Source organism: Triplophysa rosa, linkage group LG16 (genome assembly GCF_024868665.1).
Source record: "Triplophysa rosa linkage group LG16, Trosa_1v2, whole genome shotgun sequence".
In the NCBI taxonomy this organism is placed as follows: Eukaryota; Metazoa; Chordata; class Actinopteri; order Cypriniformes; family Nemacheilidae; genus Triplophysa; species Triplophysa rosa.
In genome coordinates this window covers 1,309,170-1,322,578 of record NC_079905.1, presented here as the reverse complement: position 1 = coordinate 1,322,578, position 13,409 = coordinate 1,309,170, and positions in this window count along the sequence as shown.

Sequence of the window (13,409 nt, the reverse complement as noted above, 5' to 3'; positions counted from 1 at the left end):
ATACAGTCGTTGTAACGTACTGCACGTAACGCATTGTAATGAACAAAACAAGTGACAACCTGCATGACTCAAGATTTTTACTTTACCTAACAATATTTTCTTTGGCCCAACCACATTTATTTTTAGGAACGAAAAGAAAGAACTGTCTTTTTTGGACAATGTTGTCAAATGATTTCCAAAAACAACTTCATGTGCTGTGTAAAACATCTGATAAACGTCTTCGTAGAAGCAGTTTTACATACATGAAATTATAAACATCTCACAGATGTCTTCTTGATGTCTTAATGACACCTGATAGGAAACATCTCAGAGACGGATTGCAAACGCTCAAAAAAATACGTCTTGCAGACATCAAATAGACGTCACCCAGACGTCTGTGTGCCATCAGGGTAATGCTGCGTTCCAGACAACTCGCGGGTATTGCCGACCTCAATCCCGGAAGTGAACGTCTGGAATGGCAAACGAAGTCTGTTATCCGACCCTGACTTCAGCGAGACGCGTCATTTGACGTCACGGACAAGACTAGCCCTTTGCAACCATAAACAAACTTTCACGATTTTTACAACATGTAATATGCATGAACGTTAATATATCCAGAAAACGTTTATGAACAAATGCTTGCATTTGAATAGATACTATATAACGATAACAGACTGCTGTTAAGTTCTCTCTGTGTCTCATAGTACATCACGTGGTAAACATGCGAATGTGACGCGTGGTTGACTGGAACGTATTGAGGTCAGAAGTCGGATATTTTACGACATAATATTCGAAATCCGAGTTGTCGTTTTTGATGATGTCACTTTGTAAAGACATGCTATTTGCACATTCGCAAGTAGGCTCATCGTGCATGGCTTTTGAACACATTACATAAATGTTGTCACCATTTGCACAAATGTGCATTTTTGTACTTTACACGGAGGTTTATAACAGTGTCGTCTTAAAAAACGCGCACTTTGAAACAACCGGGCCCCCAAATTAGCATTGTTGCGTAAATGAACGGCAAATGAATGTTTTATGTTTTAGGTTAAAATAGTGTTGTGTAAACGCCTCCACAGTCATATAGTTTAGACTGATGCTGCTGACACTGGTCGATTCTAAAACAATTGAAGAGATCACTCAAAAGTGTCTTCAGCGAGCGGTGATATAGGCTACTCTGTGAATCGGCAGCGAGGTGCAGACCACTGACAGATTTAGGTTCACATTTGTATCCAAAAGCACTGAAAGTGAATGAGTACGGCTCGGACACAAACATCTGCCTCCCATTTTAAACTGGACCACCTTAAGTGTGATACTCTCTCTCTCTTTAAGAGCTCTCTGGAGGACTCGACTCATGACTCCGTTAAGGTGCACAGATTGATTGCGTTCAATATGAATTGTATTTGCTTAAGACATACATCAGGTGTTAGATTTCCACAACGTTTTACGACTGAAGAAAATTGATATAATTGTTCAACTATCGCCTGCTCATTTTTTATTAAATGTGTAAAATTGATTGTTCTCCATTTTTAAGCTGAGGGACCAGAAGTATGAGAGTGAGATTCAAACTCCTCATGAAACCACAATGAAAGTTTTTCGCTTTTGTATGAGTATGTTAGCTTTAAGGATATCTGTAAAGTCCAAAAACACTGAGATAAAAGCAATAAAGCAATCAAAACTTACAGTCTTTCACTTCCTTTGGTTATGTGCTGGATATAACTTTACAAAGGTTTCCTAAAAAACTTTACGATATAACTTCACAATAGAACTTTACAAAGGTTCCTGAAAAAACTTCACAATATAACTTTACAAAGGTTACAATATAACTTTACGATTTAACTTCACAATATAACTTTACAAAGGTTTCTAAAAAACTTGATAATATAACTTCACAATATAACTTTACAAAGGTTCCTAAAAAACTTGATAATATAACTTCACAATATAACTTTACAAAGGTTCCTAAAAAACTTGATAATATAACTTCACAATATAACTTTACAAAGGTTCCTAAAAAACTTGATAATATAACTTCACAATATAACTTTACAAAGGTTTCTAAAAAACTTGATAATATAACTTCACAATATAACTTTACAAAGGTTTCTAAAAAACTTGATAATATAACTTCACAATATAACTTTACAAAGGTTTCTAAAAAACTTGATAATATAACTTCACAATATAACTTTACAAAGGTTTCTAAAAAACTTGATAATATAACTTCACAATATAACTTTACAAAGGTTTCTAAAAAACTTGATAATATAACTTCACAATATAACTTTACAAAGGTTTCTAAAAAACTTGATAATATAACTTCACAATATAACTTTACAAAGGTTTCTAAAAAACTTGATAATATAACTTCACAATATAACTTTACAAAGGTTTCTAAAAAACTTGATAATATAACTTCACAATATAACTTTACAAAGGTTTCTAAAAAACTTGATAATATAACTTCACAATATAACTTTACAAAGGTTCCTAAAAAAGTTACAATATAACTTCACAATATAACTTCACAAAGGTTTCTAAAAAACTTGATAATTTATCTTCACAATAGAACTTTACAAAGGTTCCTGGAAAAACTTTATAATATAACTTTACAAAGGTTACAATATAACTTTACGATTTAACTTCACAATATAACTTTACAAAGGTTTCTAAAAAAGTTACAATATAACTTGATGATTTAACTGCACAATATAACTCTACAAAGGTTCCTAAAAAAAACGTTACAAAATAACATCACAATATTGCTTTACGATATAAGTTTACAGAGGTTCCTAAAAAAATCTTACAATCTTATGCCAAAACATTTTCATGTTTTATGGCTATAATTTCAAAACCGTACGATGAATCGTTAATTTTTAACAATGATGTAAGTTATATGCAGATAAACAGAAGTGACATATTGCAAACCTGCTCAAGAGTGAATTGAAATATCCATTCAGGACACACATTTTGCTCTCATCCAGAACATCTTGCAGCCGTCTGCCAAAACAGCAATGAGAGCAGTGCTGGTCTGTAATTCAGGGTGTATGTGTTTTGTTTGTTTTATGTGAAATAAGAAATGGAAGCTGCTCAAATGGCATCATACTCGGGCAGAACAGCTGAAGAAATGAAATCAAGCTGGCCTTTCTGTTTCTCAATCCACTCGCAGACATAGCCTACTGAGGAAAAACACATGTTAGACGATGACCTAATGAAGGGATCAAGGTAAGGATCGGAGAAGCATGCAGATGAATTCTTGAGAAGGCAGAGTTGCGACTAATTTATGGGAAATTTGGCTCATCCGTCGAGCGCGACGGCCTGTCATTATGCTGTTACGTCCACTCACGTAAAGGGATAAACTCTAATAGAAAAACTCTGTCAGGTCACAGAAGGACTTCACAGATGTGGGATCCACCAAAGGATGTGATCAGGAACTCCGTAATGATGTAATTGGATCATTATTTTCTCATTGGCCGATAGGAAATCTGATGATGCGGCACATGCTGCGGTTAAATGTGACTTTGGCTTATTCTCGTTCTGTTAAGTTTGGCACAGAAGTGAATTCTGGACATTTCTGGTATTAGGTTTTTTATTATTTACATAAAATCCATGTTGTGTGTCCAGAACAGACATTAACAACAAGTCTGACAGCTTTCATTTTCATTTGAAGAATTCATTTTTCAGTCTCTATCCAGCATAGTTGCAGGTCAAAATGCAGCAGTTTACTAAACTAAACTAACTTAACTTGCTAAACTAAAAACTATAAACTAAACTAAAATAATAAAGGTCTCTAATTATTATATTAATATTTCTTGTGAAAAATATCTATTAAAGTGGATCACAACATTGACTTAAACCACATATTAAATGCAAATCATTGCTATGGTTATCGACATAGATAAACAGATACTGTATTAAGACTTCAGCTTACCCGGCGTTAAAAACAATATAAACATAAAAATATAAACAAACAAACAAATACGTGACAAGGTTTTTTCCCATTTCTTCAGGAATTTTAATTGAAACCAGAAGTTGTGCAGTGTTGTGACATCATGAAAAACTGTATGGAGAGGTAAAAAGTAGCATCGACACATATATCTATATGGTCATCAATTCCATTTATTACACTTCTTATGATTCCTATGCAGTATAGGATTCATTCCCATAATAACATCCAGTGTATGTGGCAATGACATCTGGAAGCTCCACCCCTTTACACACTTTTATTATGACCGGGCTCTTTTCCTGCCAACCCTGTCATTTCTGGCCATCGGAAATTAAATCCGGCTAATGTACAACAGACAAGCAGCTCCGCCAGCTCCACCGTCCTCAAAGAGCAGACTGGGGCTCACGGGGGCCGTCCATCCCCTGTGTAGATGGGAACCGATCTGCTCAAGGCTCCCATTAACTTATTCTCTTACCGGCGAGAGAGCAAACGCACACGTCATTTTCAATGATGCGGGTCCTGCAGGCTGTAATCTGTGATTGACGCAAACTATTTTAGACTGTGCCATACACAAGACTCGGTTTACATCATATTTGGCCATCAAGTAAAGAAACGGGTTATTTTATAAATGTGACATTTACAATGTCTCGGCCCAGGCCAATCAAAAAACAAACCAAACAGTGCTTCCTCCCAATCCTTTCACACGGAACATAAAAAATCACAACCTTGAAAGTCACAGGAATATACCGCTTAAAGTTCACCAAAAAAAGAAAATTCTCGTTCATCATTCGTTCACCTTCATGTCATTCCACAGTTGTGTGACTTTCATTCTTCTGCAGAACACAAGACAAGATTTATTGAAGAACGTCGATAATAAAACAACACTGAACCCCATTGACTTCCAATGTATGAACGCACCGAGACATTTCTCAAAATATCTTTTGTGTTCCACTGAATTTACAACCACATAAGGATGAATAAATGATGAGAGAAGTTTTATTTGTGACTGAACTATCACTTTAACCCTTTCTTACCCACAATGCAACACAATGGTAAAAATCAAAATCAAATAGAAGCAAAGAAACGCTTTTTAATGCTTCCGTCTGAAAATGAATGATGTAGTGCATTAGAGAAATGCAAGACCCCCGCACCTTCTTAGCAACATCCACCCCCGGTTTCCTGAAGGGAATGCGCTTTCTGAACACTGTCCAGGTGAGGATTTAGGGGCTCCGATTTATGACCCATGAGGGACCCCACAGCTGGGGCCGGGATTAGACCCGGGCGGGAACAGGAAGGTTTTCGAGGGAATAAATCAGCAGGTGTCACATCAGCTGAGATCGCAGGAGAACACAGAGATGAGAGAGTCCATCATCACCGAGAAATGAAAACGAAAGACGACTGTAATTATGGGAAACGTGTTCGGTCTGTTACAACACAACACAACACAACACAACACAACACAACACAACAATTAAAGATGGTTCTGAAGAAAATGTGAGTGATGTTTGGGTATTCTGGTCTCTAGATATGGCTCCGGCTTTATTTTACAGCTCACAAGATTTGATGGAGTCCTCAGTTGGGTTTCATTTAAGTATCAACTTAGTCTCAGATGTTTCTTTGGAGAAATAAAAAGAGAAACTGTTGTATAGCTGAAACACATACTGGAGGTGTAAAATATGGATGTAGATTGTAGAGGTGAAATGATGTGGATTTGAGTCACTTTGATGAGAAATGTTCGAGTTCATATTGAGATCTTCAATCATATCGACTTTTGATGGCAGACTCAGTTTGACACATTTTTGACTCTTTTTCTCCGAAGAAATATCTGAGACGCAGACGAGACTTCAGCAAAAATGCTTGGATGCTCTGTGAATGTCTAGGATAAATAATACCTGCGATATTAAAGAGGTCTTACAGCAGACATGTTTGATTTGAAGCGTGGTGCTGATGGAGGAGAGAACAGGGTAACGGGAGCTGGACGAGCGCCGGTCATCCGTCTGCTGCCCGACTCGCCCCACAGCCTGTTTTCAAAGAGATGCCGATGTCAGTTTACAGAAGAACTGGTGCTGAGCCAGGACGCGAGGACGGAGGCATTTTTATCATCCGCTGGCTTTTACTTCAACATCCTTAGCAAACCCACACATCCAGAGCTGAGCTCTAAAGGTACCAGCTAAAGAAACACCAAAACAAACCGTGCTCAACAGAGACGAGTGCTGGGGAATCATGGGATGTGTGTTAGATCGGTACGAATGGGTCTAATGATGTTCAGTTGCCGTGGATTAACCCTCCATTATAATTTACTAACCCTGTGTGGAGAATTTCACAAACCTCAAGTTACATCCCAAATTACCCCGGCGAACCCAAACACCGCTGTATACACAGCAGGCGGCACATTTACTGAAGTAGAATTTGGCGTACATGAATGGATATATACAGTCCTGAAGCACGTAGCAAGAAAATAGTCTGTCAATTAAATGTAAAGCGGTCGTAATATTTATGATTTTCAATTTCAAAAGTTGATGATGTGAGTCACCTAAGAGTTGGTTGGATCAGGTCAAAGCTTCGAAATTGTTTGGGACATTCTGACATCCCTACTGAGAAAAGAATTCAATTCACATGTACACAAATGAATATATATGTTTGGATATATATATATTTATATATATATGTTTGTGTATTTAGGTTTTTTCAGTGTTTTGCATCATTGCAAAGGAGCTTTACTGTAAATACATAAGGAAAAAAATGCATAGAAAATAAAAAAATACATAATGATAGAAATAATAGTAAATACATGATAATATGAAATGCATTATATTAATATTATTGTGAAGAAACACTTTAAGAACCAAACCTGCTGAAGATGGAGTCGGTCAAACCTGATGACCGCGATGGTGTTGTGGACTGTCGTTTCTTAAAGGGTTCGATTTTTGGAGGGTGTCCGATTGAGTTAATGTTGTATGTCATCAACAATTCAAATAAAAACAATATATAAAAAAAGGGATAGATTTTTTTTATTTTCACCATCATGTGGTTCAAAACCTGAATCTGACTCTTTCTTTAATAGAATCCAAAAGAAGATATTTTGAGAAAAGTCTCGGTGGTTTTGTGTTCATTCAATGGAAGTCAATGGAGTTCAGTGTTGTTTGATTATCAACATTCTTCAAAATATCTTCTTTTGTGTTCTGTCATACAGGTTTGAAATGACATGAGGGTGAATAAATGAGGAAAGATTTTCATTTTGGGGTGAATCTGCATCACATAAAAACAAACTGAGACGCAGTCGTGACACACCGGAAATGCGCGATGAGAGCCAGAGGAGGTGTGATGGCCTCTCTCTCACGCACACACAAAGAGCGTGTTGAAGGGGTCGTGTGTGTTTGTCCCCGCCGGGTTTAAGGAGACTGTAGTCTGCCCCGCCTCTCCTTCAAAGCCTGCGCTTTCATATCAAATGTGCTGCTTAAAGTAACCAGAGAGCAGCCTTTTACTTTCCTCTAAATGAGCCCAGGCAACTCAATTTCAGTGCGGTTTCACATCCACCACCGTCTGCACGGCCGAGCACCATGATGTCATCGCGGGGTTGCGAGCACATGTGTGGGGAGAATGAAAGAAGGTTCCTGTATTTAGCGGTAATTTGTAACAGATCTAAACGAAGGCGACTGCCAGGAGTTCACAGGACTGTTTTCCTTCCAATTAAAAGTCTGTAAACGCAACGTTTGGCTTTTCACAGGTGCTGCAAATTGGGGTCGAGGAATATCAAATCTGACCGCTCTGCTTTTGTCTGCTAGACAGATACTCTGTAATAGTCTTTAAGAACTGAGCTGTGGTTACTGCACTGCAAAAAATCCAAGAAGCTACATTTGTGCTAAATGTGAACAAAGGTAATAAAGATTTTTTAGTAGAAGTCAGTTTACTGTTCTGTGCATACTTAAAAGATTAGACTAAACCAAGTTTTGTTGTTGTTGACTGTTTATAAACACTTAAAGGGATAGTTCACCCCAAAATAAAAAAAACGGTATTCTCCCTCGTCTGTAAACTGTATGTCACTCTTTCTTCTGTCGAACACAAAAGATATTTTGAGAAATGTCTCTGTGGTTTTGTGTTCATACAATGGAAGTCAATAGGGTTCGGTATTGTTTGATTACCAACATTCTTCAAAATATCTTCTTTTTTGTTCTGCAGAAGAAAGAAACAAAGTTATTTTTGTTTACTAAAATTTAAATTTTGAAAATGTTTCTGTTCATTGAAATCAAATATTGACCTAAAACTTTTGGGGAAAACTTCAACTGAATGAAAAATTGAAATGTTGCCTCAAAAATAAACTGAAATAAGTTTAAAGCCCTAAAATTACAATAATAAACAAAAACTGATATAAAACTAAAATCAAAATAACATACAAAATGACAAAAGCGTACATCAAAATTGCAAAAAAAAGCTAATTTAAAATATTACTAAAACTAAATAAAACAAACTATACGAAACAACTATGGAAAGAAAGTCATACAGGTTTAATCAGGAATAACTGATTAAAGTGTCTCTCTCTTTAAGTGTTTCCATTAAACAAGGGTTTTTAAAAAGTTCCCATCATGCATTGCATTATGTTTAATTTGGTGGGTGATAGTTGTTCAATTGTTCATGTTTGGTGACTTTATTTTTGGTGTTGTTGAAAAAAGCATCAACTTTCTTGAAAAAGGCACTGCTAGCTTAAATGTGCACTAATGTTTAAAACAAAACTTAAAATCTTGGTTCCTATTATCCAAACCAAAATTGACACAAAACTGATCTCTAGTAGAATATCAAATGTGTACACTTACATTTGCTTTTGTAACCAAATATAAAACGGCACAGGAATGCGTTTCCTTTCTGTTCACCATCTGCCAAAGTCTTCAAAGCAGAAGAAGGGCTCCATTGTCAGCACAGACACGACACACAGACGTCTGAGCATCCACGAGACAACCGTCTGGATCAGAACCGCTTCTGGATTTCTGCCTCTGTGATGCTGGACCTTCTGAAATCATCGAATCAATACACCCTCTTTCTTAGCTCTCCTGATCTTGTGACACATTTACGAATAAAACCAGATATTTATTTACCCTATACATTGAATGAAATGGACTTGTAAAGTGTTGTTGATTATATAACCGAGGTGTTTAGATGACGTCTCCAGACTGGATCACTACATAGAAGTGTGTTGAAACGAAACGATGCGGTTCAGGAGAGATTTACGCCGGTTTTATTTCGATTTCTGCATCAGCACCAGAGCCTTTTAAAACCACTCAAAATCCTGCAGATTCCAATCAGAAGAGCTCATGTAACTGTGGTCAAGATGAGACAGAAGAATCTGGTAAAACTAAAGAAAGATGGAGAGTGAACCAAAAATGAGGATGCTTGGAAAATATGAATGTGCCCTCACTGCGTCAATAATGTGTTTGGCTGCTACTGTTTGGAAAGACTCGACAACTGAAACGCAAAGAACCGTCCATCCATCTTTGACTCTGTATGGTGAACGCTCAAGCTTGGGTTTCTTGGACGGTCACGTAAAAGCTTCATCTCTCCTCGCCTATGGCATCAACCCCTGACAAAACTAACCCATCACAGTCAGAAGTATAGCTTTACTGACAGATTCTTGTGGGTGAAAGTTAGATCTCCACACGACTAAGGTGCACTTAATGATAGAAGACAGGAGGAATTGCGTTTAATTTCTGGTTTGTTTCATTGCAATTTTAGATGTATGTAACTTTGAGGAAAGTCAGTCGATCAAAAATGCCGTTTGCAAACTATTTTACTTCAGTAACATGCAGATGAATCGATTCAAGACCAACATATGATGGAGATCTTATCAAAAACATCCCCTTGATGAATTACGACACACGGCTTGTTTTGATGGGTTTGTCGCATCCAGTGTAGACAAAATGTAAAATTTGAATGGGTTCTAATGAGTTTCTTTTGTCGTGTCGCATCGCGTCCGGTGTAGACACGGCGTTAGGCCAGATTCACATTTCGCGTCTTTCCTGCGCGCATATTCGTTATTTTAAATGTAGATGCGTGGCAGGCGCGCAACATTTTTGTAGGCACGTCGGCGCCGCATCGAGATGGAAATAGTTCATAGGTCATTTGAAGAGAGAAAGCGACGCGCTCGCGTTTTCCGCGCAGTTTTAGATGCGAAATGTGTTTTAGATGTCACATCTAGTCTTGAATAGATGTGGGTTGCCGGAAGGTTGCCGGTTCGATTCCCAGGGCCGGCGGGTAACAACTGAGGTGCCCTTGAGCAAGGCACCTTACCCCTACTTGCTCCCCGGGCGCTGCAGTGATAGCTGCCCACTGCTCCGGGGGTACGTGTGTTCACCACTTGCTGTGCATGTGTTCACTACTCTCTGGATGGGTTAAATGCACTTTATCTTTTTATTTGATTAAGTTGCCTTGTACTTGTACATGTGCAATGACAATACATTTAATCTAAATCTAAAATCTAAAAATNAGTGATAGCTGCCCACTGCTCCGGGGGTACGTGTGTTCACTACTCTCTGGATGGGTTAAATGCAGAGGTCACATTTCGTTGCCTTGTACCTTCGTACATGTGCAATGACAATAAATTGAATCCAAATCCAAATATATATTCATCTACGCAGCAATTCCTCTGTAACCCAGTAAATGAAAATACGTTCTAAAAACGTTATGACAACATCCCCATCACGTTATGAAAGCATCTTTTTGCGTAATGTTTTAAAAATTCTACTAACGATGACGAAATAGCGTTTTTTAGCAATGACATGATATTATTAATTAAACGCTCTTCCGTCACAGCCTAAATGTGAAAGAACGTTGCCTTTCCTTTTAGAAACCTCAACAGTTCGGAAAGACGTTGCATTTACATAAAGTTAAAAGTCAAGATCTAGATCTGAAAGTCAGCCATCTACATGACATTTTCAGTAAACAAAAGTTTTGTTCTCAAGGACTCGCACCTCCAACACGGAAATTCCTGTTTTACGAGGTGGCTAGGCTGAACAAATTGGAAAGTACTTTTGGATGGATTTAGGGACAGGGTTTTTTTCTCTAATAAACATAGTTTTTGTCAGATTCACATAGTAGGAATTTGTATAAATTAGCCACCACGTATAATAGTTGCGGATTACTGTGAAATCAGGCTCACGTGATAGAATTATCCTAACATTTCTTCAAGTATTCAACTTTCCAGCCCAACCAATCAAAAACTTTGTTATATCAACAGAATAACTACAAAATGACTTGAAATCAATTAAATCAAACATGTCTACTGTACTGAAAACGTAAACAAGCTTAAAACTGTACATCATTCGTGATGTCTGCTGTAGTGTTTGTAGCCCTGTTAGACAGTAAAATCTGTCCAAAATCTTAACAATATTAAGGGGAATAATGTGAAATGGTCATCATGTCTTGATTTAAAAGTCTTTAGGAAGTGGTCAGCACTCATCAGTTGTTTACTCTGAAGTGAAAAACCTGTGTAAAACTGGCACAGCTGCTGTTCAGGTGGTCTGTCGTGTTTTGGGTCGAAACGGTCTTGACGTGAGGGCATTACGATGAAAAATCCACTGACAATATCGCTATTCACCACCTGGAGATCCTCCAGCCCTCCACAGCTATACCGACTGAATTCAGTGAATGGAAGCCTCTTGGAGCTTCAGGTCCCCGACAGGGACTCTTATTTTTTCCACTTACACTGGAATGCGGCCTTCCAAGCGCCCGGTCTCTCAACACCAACTATTTGCTGTTTGTTTTGAGCGTTTTCCCTGCGGGTAAGGGTGAGCAAAAGAGGGAAACGATTTAGAAAAAGCAAATGGAAACACACGGCGACTGCCAAGACTGCATCCATTTTCTCCTGAAACTATTTGAAATGATGCAATGGGACTGTTATTGGGTTTCACTGACAGGAAAACCACAGGTACACGCACACACTCCGAGTCCAGGGTTGTGGGCGAGACGCGCCACGATAGACATCCAGAGCTTTTTCACCAGACAGTTTCAATGCCACCGTCTGAAGTCATACTCCAATTACGGCGCAAAAATACCAAACACTTCATGAAATTTCTCCGCGCGCAACCCCAACAGAACTAAACCCTATTCACCGTCCGCTGTCTCGCAGACCTCGTAAAAGCTCGCTTTCACGGCGGGGTAGACGCTCTCTGATGTCTCGTCAAGACGGAGTTTGACAGGTCGGCTCTGCCCGACAAGAGGGGCCGAGCGGAGGAAGTCGTTATGAGGTCATCCAGCCTTACCGACCGCTTATGATGTCATCTCGCAGACTGGAGGTTTCTCCTTGGAATGCGTCTCGTGCCGTTTTTGAGTCGGAACGAGAGTGTGTCGTGCGTGTCTGGCCGCCCGTCTGCACACCCATTAACGGGGCACCGTGACGTCATTTTCTATGCCCCTGAATTCTCTGGCGTTGTGCTCTCAATCTGTCAGACACTTTACGGCCTCTTCGGTCTGCTTGCATCGCAAATTTAGAAAACCTCTTAGCGTTGATGAAACGTCATTTTATGGTTCCTGCTCCTTCGCGAGGATAAGAAAATGGGGGACAAACAGCGGCAGTCAATTGAACGGTTTGCTGAACTACTGTCGGTGTTCATTGATAACTGAGGTTTAGAGGACCGGCCCACACATTTTTTTTTAAGAGTAGAAACATCAAATAATGGAGAGACGTTTGTTTTATGAGCCGTGACTGTTTTAATCACAAGACTAACACTCTATTAAGGCGGCCCACTTGATGTTTTGGTCAGGGACATCAGATGGACCTTCTGACTTGCCAATGCACATAACAATGTGAAAACAGTCTTTTCAAATGAGTCCACTTCGTGGAGAGATTTTTCAACGGAAAGAAGTGGATGTGTTTTCAAAAGAAAGGCTCGCTCCACTAAAGCAGTTTTCAATGAACACACACACAAATGCGGGGTTGTTTCAACTCGGCTGGACAAAATACGGACTCTTTCTAGATGAATTGAAACCAACGGTTGGGTTTGTCCATATTTTACCCAACCCAACAATTTCAACAGTGTATTCAGAGAAACCGTGCAATTGACTGCAGCTGTCTTATATCTTCACAAATGAGAAGGAAGCAAAATGTTTAATCCACGCTAAAGGGATTTTCTCAATGTAAGCAAACCAAACAGGCCATAAAATATCTGACTGACAGCAAGCAAATTCTGAGGTGTGTTGAACACCGTTATGAAGCTCAGATCTGTCTTCATCTCAATTTAACACAATTCTAGCAGATAACTTTCTCTACACATTATAGACATTCTTGGTTTTACGACTCCAAAACGATACTTAAAAAAAGATTCACATTTGCTGTTCAGCAACATTAAAATATTGAATCATCTCTTGTCCACTAAGGCATCTATATATACTGTATATATATATTTTATTGCCTATCTGGCCTTCATCATCTATTTCCATGAGACATGATCCGCTGAATTACTGCTACCGCACAAATGTTTTTCTAGAGATGAGGGAA